The 14,397-nt window shown below is 46.9% G+C and overlaps 1 pseudogene; it reads right to left on the bottom strand.

The window, feature by feature from the left end:
* Positions 1-2,192: 2,192 nt before the first annotated feature.
* On the bottom strand, positions 2,193-6,559 carry LOC123440364 (annotated as a pseudogene).
* Between the last annotated feature and the right edge of the window lie 7,838 nt (positions 6,560-14,397).

The following is a 14,397-nucleotide window of genomic DNA, read 5'->3' as shown; positions in this document are numbered from 1 at the left end:
TGTAGATTCACTTATTTCGTTCTGTATGTAGTCTCCTAGTGTAATCTCTAAAAAGACTTATATTTAGAAACGGAGGGATTATAATAATACTTGAGAGAAGGAAAACTGATAGCAGGAAATGTTTGACATATTTTAGTCTTTTGATGGTGATATTTGTTATATTTTGGTTTGTATATTTATATCAAAACATAAACCACCAAAAATTCATTTAGTCCTAATCTTATTTCCATTTGAAATAGGAATATGATCCACTTCCTTTTGTCAATTTATGTGCAATACGATGACACAATGGATTTTACTAGTGTAACAATTTTGTAATTATACTTTCACTCATATATTGACTAGAATTGCACCATACTTAGGAAATTATTTTGTATTTACTGTTCCTAGGAATCAAAGACCTAAACATATAAAATTGTTGTGTGTTCTAATTTTCTGTTTTGCACGTCTATTTCCACCCTATTTTTAACTATTTTCCTTCTCTACCCTTGCTTTTAGGATGGTGCTAACAAAATCCCCTTAAATGATATTGCAAATGGTATGCTTTCCCAAGATGCATACACCCCTTTACTAAGTTTGACAAAAATAGGAATCCCACATCCCTCCGACTTTGGGTCCTCATGGTGGGTCATGTCTTTGAGCTAGTCGGAAACATAGTTTAAAAAACGAACCTGGCAGGTGGTCGGACTAGAAAAAATCGGAACCTCCGATCCCAATGGGTTTTTAAGCACAATGGACAGTTCAAGGAATTGAACGAAAAAAACCCATTGAATCAGGCGCTTTTTCTAAAATCAGGCGAACCTGACGATTCACATAAAACCAGATCGTTCAATATCATTTCCTAAAAAGCCCTTCAATCTACTCGTTTTTGTGCGAACATGCTAGGGGTAGAATCGGAAAAAGGAAGACCCCCCCTTGATTGGGTTTCAGCCAAATTTAGAGTATTTCTTTCGATTTTCTCCACACACAAACCCCATAGAGCATAGATGCTCCATCCGACACCACCCTTGTGGGGCGCCATGGTGCGGCGACGCCTCTCCCTCACCGCTCCACGAGGCAGTTGTACGCCACCAGCCCATGCCGCCACTCATGTCTTGTTGAACCACCTCCATTGAGAGATAGGAGAGTGGCCGCCACCAAGTCGGTATGATCCATCCAATTACGATCTTCCTCTGCTCAAGTCAAATCGACCAGGCCTCCTTTCAGTTACATCCCTCCATTCTATAGTCGAGACTAGGAGTAGCCAAGAAGGAGGACCAGGATGCCCCACTGTCTTCCAATAATTTTTTTAATCTATTTATTGGTGCATTTATTGATCATATATATATATACTCCCTCCGTTTAAAAATATAAGACCTTTTAGAGATTTCACTAAGAGACTACATACGAAGTAAAATGAGTGAATCTATACTCTAAAATACGTCTATGTACATCCGTATGTAGTTCATAATGCAATCTCTAAAAGGTCTTATATTTAGGAACGGAGTGAGTATTATTTAATGTTGCTTAAAAAATACAATCAAATCGATGAACCAGTGGTCGATCAGTACAAATCTAAACAACTGCCTTACTGGCCTAATTAGTGGTACAATTTTAAAAACTATGGTCAGAAACACTTGTTGTGTTTGAGCGTGTATGAGGTTTCTCTATGTCAGTGAAAGGATCAAGATGGACCTAGGGGTGAATAGGGACATGTACAAATCTACCTTGATTTTTAGCAAATTTAGGCTATGTCAAATATAAAGTGTCGGCATAAAAGTTACTTACGGTGAGATATACAACATATATGATGCTTGCAAGGTCGAGTAATGAAAGTAGAGTATATGACCTACGGCTAGAAATAATCAAAGATCATGGAGATGAAGATGTCGGAGGTGGGGTTAGGGGACACCGGCCGACTTAAATAGCCGGATTTGGTCACGGACGGCGAGCCGGAGTAGACGTCGGTCAGACCGTCGGCTTTCCGGACGATTCTGTATGGGACCCCGACGCTAGTGCGACGTGACGAACGCATCCGGACGCCCCATATCCGTCCGAGTGTTTGAGACGGGTTTGGAGCGCCCGGTTGTAGATGTTCTAATGACTCGAATATTGTACTCCTGTAGGCCCCTAAACTATTTCAGGTGTTTTGAAGGACAATGAAATATGAAAATCATCATCTAGATGTTTGAAGTGCAATACATCATCCAGATCCAAACGATCAATTTCAACAATTGAATAGTCCAAAGAAAGACCTATGTTGTGCCTTGCATGACATTTGCACTTCGAGAACTCAGACGACCATTTTCACAATTCAATACGGCGCACTTTACTCAGAAAGTCAGAAAGACAGTAGCTCAGTGAACTACAGTGCACTTTGCTCCGAATCTTATAGATGACTCCACGAAAAATTACAGGTTGACGGAGGAGATATGAGAGGCAATCGGCGCCGCAAGGCGCGCGCATCGTATAGAATCGTTTGTGAAGTTTGAAGTTCCACCCGGAGAATCACGATGCCGGGAGCAGCATCTGCCGGAGAATTTGGTACAGAGCTCTGAGATATCCCTTGTGCTGTTCTTCCTCCGGCAGCCTAAGCATGCTCGCCACCTTCTCGAACTTCTCCCGCGCAAGGACCACCTCCGCCGGCGACGCTACGGCGGACATCGAACCCGGCGACACCCTGACGTCCCTGTGGAGCTCCGGCGGCGATAGCGCCCACTGCATCGCCCAGATGCAGAGCGGCCGCATGTAGTGCAGCGACCGGTACCCGCTGCCGCCGTCGGCCGTCCACGCCTCCGGCATCTGGAACGCGTACCCCGAACCCGTCCCTGCCCCACCCAGCGTCGTGCGCGCCCTTCGCCGTCCTGAACGCCGCCTCCGGCATGCCCTCGTGGGCCATGGCGGCGGCCACGCCGTAGGTGACCCCGGGCCACACCTCCCTGGACTGTATCGAGGACGTGTCCACGGTGCCGTCCGGCCGCATCCCGTTCACGGCCCCGATCGCGCCGCCCTGCACGCGCATCACGTTGTAGTCCAGCACCGTCCCCAGCGCGCTGCGGGCCTTCTCCTCCTCCACGATCGGCTCCAGCCCGCACGCGCGCGCGTACCACTGCCCGGCGAGCTGGTCGGCCATGATGGACTTGCTGTTCGTGCCGCCGCTGTTGTCGTAGTCGAAGTAGGCGCCGTTCCAGAGCTCGCCGTCGTACACGCGCCGGGCCTTTTCGTACCGCTCCACGAAGTACCCCTCCGAGCCGCGGTCACCGACGACGCGCGCCATGACTGCCGCCGCCTGAAGGGCCGCGACCCAGAGGCCGCCGGTGTACGCGCTGACGCCGGAGACGGACCAGAAGTCGTACGTCTGGTCGGGGCGGCCCTCGTTCTCGACCATGCCGTCCCCGTCCCGGTCGAACTGGTCCATGTACGCCATGGCCAGGTACACCGCGGGCCACACGGCCGTCGCGAACGCGGCGTCCCCGGTGGCGGCGCCGTCGCGGTACACCTGGAGGACGAACTTGGTGTTGAGGTCCTTCCACCGCGCCGGGTCGTGGATCATGTAGGCATTGAGCTGGAACCAGGGGTCGCCCAGGCCGACGTCGTGCGGCACGGCGCCGAGGACTTTGCGGGGGACGGTGGCGCCGTCGAGGGTGCGCATGGGGCGCGGGTCGTGGTGGAGGACGGCCCTGGCGAAGTCGCGCTGGAGGCCGAGCTCGATCTCCGGGAAGAGGGAAAGCAGCGCGAAGGAGGCGTAGAAGTGGACGTCGTAGGTGTTCCACAGGTGGTACTCCATCCCCTCCAGGTACAGGAACCGCCCCACGCTCTCCTCGCCGTCGCCGAGCAGGGCCGTGCCGAACGCCGACGATGCTTCCGTCCGCTCCTCCGCCGTCGCCATTGCGCGGAGGATACCGTCCGGCGCATGATCACCTGAATGGAAATGGAACCCGTCGAGAGAGAAGGACTCCATCGTCGTCGACCCGTACTTTGACGAAGCGAAGCTGGTCTTCTTCGGAGGCAGCCCATCTGTCGTAATGAAATTTGAAACGTTAAGATTTTGGGCCATTTTCTTCACAGGGTTCAATTGGATTTTGGATCAGTGTTAATTGCCTGTCCAAATTGTGCCTCCAGCGTTGAGATAGTAAAGCTCGTTGAACAGTGCAACCGGGTACCTGAAAAACAATCATGCCATCACTTGATCTAGAATGAAAACCATGATCAAGTTGATACATTTTTTTTCTAATGACACAGGGCAGTAAGAAAAAGTCGGGTGATCAGTGGTTCAGCAATTAGTCAGTATGATCCTAAGCTAGTAAGCTTGGCCTGAATTTCTTACCATCCAGGCAGCCTCTTGTCATGCAGAACAGGCCTCTGCCACTCCTCGATCAGAGACTCCCACTTCATGTGTTCTACATTCAAGCACAACACAAGAATGCTCTAAGAAATCTCAACCCTGAGAGAGATTTCAGAAACCTTCACCGACCAACGAGCCATGGAAATCTCACCGAGAAGGGCATCGTGGGCCAATCGTTCAGCAGCCGCGTCCCGATCCAGGCCGAGGAACTTGGTGTACCTCCGGTGGTAGGTTCGCCCGGCGGGGAACTTCACCTCGGGACAGGACCACGAAAGCGCGAACGACACCGCACGCGTGCCTCCCGCTGGCACCGTCGTCGCCGCCGCGACCGCTGCCCCGATGGACGATCCAGGCCTCGACGATGCCGATGCTCCCGGCGCCACGCCGACGGAGCCGCGGTTCTTGGCCTCCTCCCACATGTCCTTGGCCATGAACTGCTCGCCGCCGGGAGCGGACGGGCCCATCGCGAAGGACGGGCAGCAGGTGACGCGGACGTCGTCGGTCTCCTGAGATGCGATCGCGAATGTCACCGGAGGGTGCCCGTCCGCCGTCCTGTGGTGGAGGAGGACGCCATGGACGCCGTCTCGCGCTCTGCACGCACCAAGGAAAGAAAGACATTCTCATTGTGAGAGAGATTTGCTGCCTGTTATCATATCGCATCAAACGAAAATTTGTCGTGGTCGTTACTTCATCCTGGAGTTGGTGTGATTCCCAGTCAGCTTCGATTTTCCGCCCACGGAATTCTACACGGATGAACAGGGAAATTAGGGCCAAATCCTTGCTACAAAGAACAAAGATGTTGTGTGCTCGTGTCAGTTATGAAGAGCAGAGTGTTAGCTGCACTTACTGCCCATGTGAAGAGCAATGTGACATCTGCAGGTGTGCTCCCTGAATTTTGTACCTGGTGCAAGCATCAAAGATTTTAAGGTAAGAGCTGAACAACAACTCATGTGGGACAATTGTATTAATTTGCTGGAGAAGGAAATGTACTGTAAAAGTGAAAACGGCAACTGGGAAGCTGCTCTCTTTGTAGTTGTGAGGGATGAAGGGTGATATCTGACGGCAGGTGATCTTGATTTCAGGGTCAGGCTCACCTACATTACAGTTATGGAGCATAGATTAGTACTCCATCCATCCCAAAATAAGTGTCTTAAGCTTAATACAAATTTATACTAGCGTTAGTACAAAGTTGAGATAGTTATTTTGGGACAGAGGGAGTAGGTTCTATCAGACAAAACTAATCAACGTCGGTCCTGACGACAAATATCTCTGTCAGGTGAATTGGCACTGATTTACTGTCAGTCAGGATTGTACCATCATACACAGTCCATGATCTTGGGAACAAGCCATGGTAAGTGCAATTCTTCTCTTTCAGATTCCAGTCCCAAGATCCGATACCGGCTTTATCTATTCCCCTGCAAATTTGCACAGTAAAGTGTATCTCTGGCTGTCATAATCAGATGAATGAAATGCAGGCGAGCTTGTGACGCTTTCACTGCTTACTTCAGGACATCGGCATTCGGTGCGGACAACACCGTGGAGTAGCTCTTCCCGCCGGGACGCGAAACGAATGCCTAAGACAGGTAAAAATGATGAAACATAAGACGTTTTTTTCACAGTTAATTGAGATTGCAAGTCATGAAAGCAAGCAAGTGTAAATTTATTACAGAGAACTGGTTGGCTAGGATAGGCTTCTCTTCAAACATCCTGGGGAATATTTGAAAATGCTGAAAGTACCCTCTGTAGCTTCTCCCTATGCTTCCTGCACTGAAAGAAGAAGAAGAGAATGTGCTTTGAATAAAACTGCCATCTGAAGTTCAGTTAGCTGCATGAAAGTGACAACCAAGGCCAGAATCAAAGAAAGTACTTGCCCTAGTGCGCCGAGGGGTACCCCGCGGTAGCAGTTGTCCATCCATTTCCTGAAAGGATCATAAGACCGAATCCTTGGCGAAACAGGATAATGCTTGTTCAGCAATTTCACTGAATACTTGGTACTACTGAATAGTTGACAGATCAGCTGAATGTTAAATGATAGAAGGGTGACTCACTTGGCCTTTCGCGCTTTCTTTAACGTATAGTCGAAGCATTTTAGCAATAAAGGGCACCTGCAGCACAACCAGGACCATGGTCAGGATTATACATTATTGGCCCTAAATGCGAAAGCCAGAAGGCACGGCCCCTGTTCATATGCTTACTTACCATTGTCATGAGTTCATTCATAGTCATGCTAAACATAGCAACCTTCTTGCCTTCATCATCGAATTTCCTCTGCCAAGTTCTTGCTGGTGGTTGAGCACAGTCAACGCGCAAGTGTGCCTGAAGTAAGAACAACCATGTCATCACACCCCATATAACGGATTGAAGCAATCTGGGGTGTCTAAAATTATCAAAGAAAACAGCTCATCACGACTTGAAAATCCTAAGAGGAGAAGAACCTTGAGCTCCACTTGAAAAGTACATTCAGTTAAGTAACTGCACCAGATTAAGGGGGAGCCAAAGAAATGGAAGTGCTGTTTCAGGAGATAGATACCTCTGTTGGCTCTGACTCCGAACTTCCCATCTTCAGAAACCGATGAAGGAGCTAAATCCATTGGAATAAATACACACGATCAACAAATAGAAGAACAAAATTGTACTCAAACTTAAGAGAAACCGAGCATCTAAACACTGAGAATCACCTACACAGGAGGAGGAGAGAAAATACCTGAACCTGAATACTGCACCTGAAATGCCCAGCTCTTTCAGGAGCTACTCAACTTTGCTGTTTATATAACTCGTTCGAGGAGAAGATGGCGAAAACGAAGAAGCAGCCAAGGGCATGGCTTGAAGGATGGGATGGCATCGGATCAGATATTTTGGGCTGTTTGTAAGTGCGTGGAAATTAAACAGTAGGTACATCACAGTCGTCGGAGCTGTTGAATAATGAATTCACTATTCATGCTCCCCAATAACAATCCTCACTGACAAAAATCTTTTTGGATGATTGACCATATGGGTGTGCAGTTTGAGATTGTAAACTGGACCTGGTTCCCACATCAGAAGGGACAAAAAAAATCGATACAGCTTAAAAAAAGTTAGTTCTTCCGTAGCATTTTTTATTCTAACGTAGTGTAAAAAATACTCTTATATTATGAGACGGAGAAAGTATTACTTATTACTAGAAGCCCTCCATGTTGTGTGCCACTGTGCCACACACTAGTGGTGTTTCTTGACTTGTACAATCAAAATAGCAGCCGGGGTATTGACAATGTGCATGTTCTATCTTGTACATTTTTGTAATCCATTGGCTGGCGGCTTGACGCACAGGGCTCCATAAGGTTAAACTAGCTAAATTATTGTAGGAAAAATGATTTTCTGTTGAAGTGTCGCTTTTCCTCCCTCCATGTTTAGGGCTTGACAGCCACTGCCCACTATTAGCAGCCAGTTGTTGACTTCCAAGTCCGAAGTTTCTTTTTGTCAAAAGGCCAAAGGCCATATATTAAAAGTCAAGCAATCCTTGCTGGAGCATTATTTGAAAACAAAAAACTACACGCAGATCCTTAAGAAAATGGACGTTATTTTCAGCATGCACTCGTCGATGGTGCACTATGAGTAAAGCTTGATATCGTCTTTAAATCTCCGAGTAAGATCTATTGAGGATTCAAGAGGATTCAACTTTCGCTTTTGTGTAACTGTGGATCAGGATCTCCTGTAGCTCTCCTTAAACTTTGAATAACAATGGTTAGCTAGGTCTCTCCTAAAAAAATTGGTTAGCTAGGGACGGAGATCTGAATGAAGTCGTCACCTTCCTCGTGGGATGAAGGTGGACTTATATATGCGGCCTCATAAATGGGTGATTCAGACCATCAACTCAGAAACTGATCAGATTTAGTCCACAAATTCGTTTATTCGATCAAATAAGGCCAAAATCAATTAGAGAGGAGAAAACCTGCCACATCGCTGCCATGTCATCGTTTTTTAGACCGTTTCGTAACTGACTACTTTTTACACGGCCCTTTTTGCAAACTGATAGATTTTTCTAGAAACCTATCTTAACTAATGGTATATGAAAAATAAAATAAAAAACACCTTGCATGTGATTTGAACCTACAACCGATAGTAGTTGGCAACTAGCATCTAAGAGCAAGTATAATATTATAGACAGCTGCTGGCTATAAGCCATTGACATGTCATCTATAGCCCGTCTTATAGCCAACATGTACATGTTGGGAAACGTCGCATGGGAAACAAAAATTTTCCTACGCGCACGAAGACCTATCATGGTAATGTCCATCTACGAGAGGGGATGAGTGATCTACGTATCCTTGTAGATCGTACAGCAGAAGCGTTAGTGAACGCGGTTGATGTAGTGGAACGTCCTCACGTCCCTCGATCCGCCCCGCGAACAATCCCGCGATCAGTCCCACGATCTAGTACCGAACGGACGGCACCTCCGCGTTCAGCACACGTACAGCTCGACGATGATCTCGGCCTTCTTGATCCAGCAAGAGAGACGGAGAGGTAGAAGAGTTCTCCGGCAGCGTGACGGCGCTCCGGAGGTTGGTGATGACCTTGTCTCAGCAGGGCTCCGCCCGAGCTCCGCAGAAACGCGATCTAGAGGAAAAACCGTGGAGGTATGTGGTCGGGCTGCCGTGGAAAAGTCGTCTCAAATCAACCCTAAAACCTCCGTATATATAGGTGGGAGGGAGGGGACCTTGTCTTGGGGCTCAAGGAGCCCCAAGGGGGTCGGCCGAGCCAAGGGGGGAAGGCTCCCCCCCCCAAACCGAGTTGGACTTGGTTTGGTGGGTGGGAGTCATTCCTTCCCTTCCCACCTCCTCTTTTTTTTTCTTTTGATTTTCTTTCCTAGGCGCATAGGGCCCTTTTGGGCTGTCCCACCAGCCCACTAAGGGCTGGTGCGCCACCCTCAAGGCCTATGGGCTTCCCTGGGGTGGGTTGCCCCCCCCCCCCCCCGGTGAACTCCCGGAACCCATTCGTCATTCCCGGTACATTCCGGTAACTCCGAAAACCTTCCGGTAATCAAATGAGGTCATCCTATATATCAATCTTCGTTTCCGGACCATTTCGGAAACCCTCGTGACGTCCGTGATCTCATCCGGGACTCCGAACAACATTCGGTAACCAACCATATAACTCAAATACGCATAAAACAACGTCGAACCTTAAGTGTGCAGACCCTGCGGGTTCGAGAACTATGTAGACATGACCCGAGAGACTCCTCGGTCAATATCCAACAGCGGGACTTGGATGCCCATATTGGATCCTACATATTCTACGAAGAACTTATCGTTTGAACCTCAGTGTCAAGGATTCATATAATCCCGTATGTCATTCCCTTTGTCCTTCGGTATGTTACTTGCCCGAGATTCGATCGTTAGTATCCGCATACCTATTTCAATCTCGTTTACCGGCAAGTCTCTTTACTCGTTCCATAATACAAGATCCCGCAACTTACACTAAGTCACATTGCTTGCAAGGCTTGTGTGTGATGTTGTATTACCGAGTGGGCCCCGAGATACCTCTCCGTCACACGGAGTGACAAATCCCAGTCTTGATCCATACTAACTCAACTAACACCTTCGGAGATACCTGTAGAGCATCTTTATAGTCACCCAGTTACGTTGCGACGTTTGATACACACAAAGTATTCCTTCGGTGTCAGTGAGTTATATGATCTCATGGTCATAGGAACAAATACTTGACACGCAGAAAAACAGTAGCAACAAAATGACACGATCAACATGCTACGTCTATTAGTTTGGGTCTAGTCCATCACGTGATTCTCCTAATGACGTGATCCAGTTATCAAGCAACAACACCTTGTTCATAATCAGAAGACACTGACTATCTTTGATCATCTGACTAGCCAACTAGAGGCTTGCTAGGGACAGTGTTTTGTCTATGTATCCACACATGTAAATGAGTCTTCATTCAATACAATTATAGCATGGATAATAAACAATTATCTTGATACAGGAATTATAATAATAACTATATTTATTATTGCCTCTAGGGCATAATTCCAACAGTCTCCCACTTGCACTAGAGTCAATAATCTAGCCCTCACATCATCATGCGAATTACATTGTAACAAATCTAACACCCATACAGTTCTGGTGTTGATCATGCTTTGGCCATGGAAGAGGTTTAGTCAGCGGGTCTTCTACATTCAGATCCATGTGCACTTTGCATATATTCACGTCCTCTCCTCCGACGTAGTCGCGGATGAGGTTGAAGCGTCGTTTGATGTGTCTGGACTTCTTGTGAAACCGTGGTTCCTTTGCTAACGCAATGGCACCCGTGTTGTCACAGAACAAGGTTATTGGATTCAGTGCGCTTGGCACCACTCCAAGATCCGTCATGAACTGCTTCATCCAGACACCCTCCTTAGCCGCCTCCGAGGCAGCCATGTACTCCGCTTCACATGTAGAATCTGCTACGACGCTTTGCTTGGAACTGCACCAGCTTACCGCACCCCCATTAAGAATAAATACGTATCCGGTTTGCGACTTAGAGTCGTCCGGATCTGTGTCAAAGCTTGCATCGACGTAACCTTTTACGGCGAGCTCTTCGTCACCTCCATACACGAGAAACATCTCCTTAGTCCTTTTCAGGTACTTTAGGATATTCTTGACCGCTGTTCAGTGATCCACTCCTGGATTACTCTGGAACCTACCTGCCATACTTATGGCCAGGCTAACATCCGGTCTAGTGCACAGCATTGCATACATGATAGAACCTATGGCTGAAGCATAGGGGACGGAGTGCATATGCTCTCTATCTTCATCAGTTGCTGGGCACTGAGTCTAACTCAATCTCGTACCTTGTAAAACTGGCAAGAACCCTTTCTTGGACTGTTCCATTTGGAACCTCTTCAAAACTTTATCAAGGTATGTGCTTTGTGAAAGTCCTATCAGGCGTTTTGATCTATCCCTATAGATCTTAATGCCTAGAATGTAAGCAGCTTCTCCTAGGTCCTTCATAGAGAAACTTTTATTCAAGTAATCCTTTATGCTCTCCAAAAACTCTACGTTGTTTCCAATCAACAATATATCATCCACATATAATATTAGAAACGCCACAGAGCTCCCACCCACTTTCTTGTAAATACAAGATTCTCCAACCACTTGTATAAACCCAAATGCTTTGATCACCTCATCAAAGCGTTTGTTCCAACTCCGAGATGCTTGCACCAGTCCATAAATGGATCGCTGGAGCTTGCACACCTTGTTAGCATTCTTAGGATCGACAAAACCTTCGGGTTGCATCATATACAATTCTTCCTTAAGGAAACCGCTAAGGAACGCCGTTTTGACATCCATCTGCCAGATTTCGTAATCGAAAAATGCAGCTATTGCTAACATGATTCTGACGGACTTAAGCATCGCTACGGGTGAGAATGTCTCATCGTAGTCAACTCCTTGAACTTGCGAAAAACCCTTTGCCACAAGTCGAGCTTTATAAACGGTCACATTGCCGTCAGCGTCTGTCTTCCTCTTAAAGATCCATTTGTTCTGAATAGCCTTGCGGCCCTCAGGCAGTACCTCCAAAGTCCACACTTTGTTCTCATACATGGATCCTATCTCGGACTTCATGGCTTCTAGCCATTTGTTGGAATCCGGGCCCACCATTGCTTCTTCATAATTTGCAGGTTCATTGTTGTCCAACAACATGATTGACAAGACGGGATTACCGTACCACTCTGGAGCAGCACGTGGTCTCGTCGACCTGCGTGGTTCGATAGAAACTTGAACTGGAGTTTTATGATCATCATCATTAACTTCCTCCTCAACCGGCGTCGCAACGACAGAGGTTTCCCCTTGCCCTGCGCCACCATCCAGAGGGATGAGAGGTTCGACAAACTCGTAAAGTTCTATCTTCCTCCCACTCAATTCTCTCGAGAGAAACTCCTTCTCGAGAAAAGCTCCGTTTTTAGCAACAAACACTTTGCCCTCGGATTTGAGATAGAAGGTGTACCCAACTGTCTCTTTTGGGTAACCTATGAAGACGCACTTTTCCGCTTTGGGTTCCAGCTTTTCAGGCTGAAGCTTTTTGACATAAGCATCACATCCCAAACTTTAAGAAACGACAACTTTGGCCTTTTGCCATACCACAGTTCATATGGTGTCGTCTCAACGGATTTTGATGGTGCCCTATTTAAAGTGAATGCAGCTGTTTCTAATGCATAACCCCAAAACGATAACGGCAAATCGGTAAGAGACATCATAGATCGCACCATCTCTAATAAAGTACGATTACGACGTTCGGATACACCATTACGCTGTGGTGTTCCAGGCGGTGTCAACTGTGAAACAATTCCACATTGTCTTAAGTGAGCACCAAACTCGAAACTCAGATATTCACCCCCACGATCAGACCGTAGGAACTTGATCTTCTTGTTGCGATGATTTTCAACTTCACTCTGAAATTGCTTGAACTTTTCAAACGTTTCAGACTTGTGCTTCATTAAGTAGACATAACCATATCTACTCAAATCGTCAGTGAAGGTGAGAAAATAACGATATCCGCCGCGTGCCTCCACGCTCATTGGACCACACACATCAGTATGTATGATTTCCAACAAGTCACTTGCACGCTCCATTGTTCCGGAGAACGGAGTCTTAGTCATCTTGCCCATGAGGTATGGTTCGCACATGTCAAGTGAATCAAAGTCAAGTGACTCCAAAAGTCCATCAGCATGGAGTTTCTTCATGCGCTTTACACCAATATGACCTAAGCGGCAGTGCCACAAAAATATGGCGCTATCATTGTTAACTCTAACTCTTGTGGTCTCAATGTTATGTATGTGTGTATCGCTATCAAGATTCAATATGAACAATCCTCTCACATTGGATGCATGACCATAAAAGATGTTACTCATAGAAATAGAACAACCATTATTATCTGACTTAAAAGAGTAACCGTCTCGCAATAAACAAGATCCAGATATAATGTTCATGCTCAACGCAGGCACTAAATAACAATGATTTAAGTTCATAACTAATCCTGATGGTAACTGAAGTGAAACTGTGCCGACGGAGATTGCATCAACCTTGGAACCATTTCCTACGCTCATCGTCACTTCATCTTTTGCCAGCCTTCGTCTATTCCGCAGTTCCTGTTTCGAGTTGCAAATATGAGCAACAGAACCGGTATCGAATACCCAGGCACTACTACGAGAGCCGGTTAAGTACACATCAATAACTTGTATATCAAATATACCTGATTTTTCTTTGGCCGCCTTCTTATCTGCCAGATACTTGGGGCAATTGCGCTTCCAGTGACCCATACCCTTGCAATAGTAACACTCCGTTTCAGGCTTAGGTCCAACTTTGGGTTTCTTCGTCGGATTGGCAACAGGCTTGCCGCTCTTCTTTGAATTACCCTTCTTGCCTTTGCCGTTTCTCTTGAAACTACTGGTCTTATTCACCATCAACACTTGATGCTCTTTACGGAGTTCAGACTCTGCGACTTTCAGCATCGCAAACAACTCGCCGGGAGACTTGTTCATCCCTTGCATGTTGTAGTTCAACACAAAGCCTTTATAGCTTGGCGGCAGTGCTTGAAGGATTCTGTCAGTGATAGCCTCTTGCGGGAGTTCAATCCCCAGCTCAGCTAGACGGTTTGAGTACCCAGACATTTTGAGCACATGTTCACTGACAGACGAGTTTTCCTCCATCTTGCAAGCATAGAATTTATCGGAGGTCTCATACCTCTCGATCCGGGCGTTCTTCTGAAAGATAAACTTCAACTCCTGGAACATCTCAAATGCTCCATGACGCTCAAAGCGACGTTGAAGTCCCGGTTCTAAGCCATACAAGACTGCACATTGAACTACTGAGTAGTCCTCCTTACGTGCTAACCAAGCATTCTTAACATCCTGATCAGCCGTAGCGGGTGGTTCATCTCCTAGTGCAGCATTAAGGACATAATCCTTCTTCCCAGCTTGTAAGATTAGCTTAAGATTACGAGCCCAGTCTACAAAGTTGCTTCCATCATCTTTCAACTTAGCTTTCTCTAGGAACGTATTAAAATTCAGGGTGACTGTCGCGTGAGCCATGATCTACAACACAAAT

The sequence above is a fragment of the Hordeum vulgare genome, chromosome 3H, assembly GCF_904849725.1.
Source record: "Hordeum vulgare subsp. vulgare chromosome 3H, MorexV3_pseudomolecules_assembly, whole genome shotgun sequence".
NCBI classification, from domain to species: domain Eukaryota; kingdom Viridiplantae; phylum Streptophyta; class Magnoliopsida; order Poales; family Poaceae; genus Hordeum; species Hordeum vulgare.
Note: the sequence above shows the minus strand (reverse complement) of the source record. Positions and strands in the feature narration are given on the sequence as shown.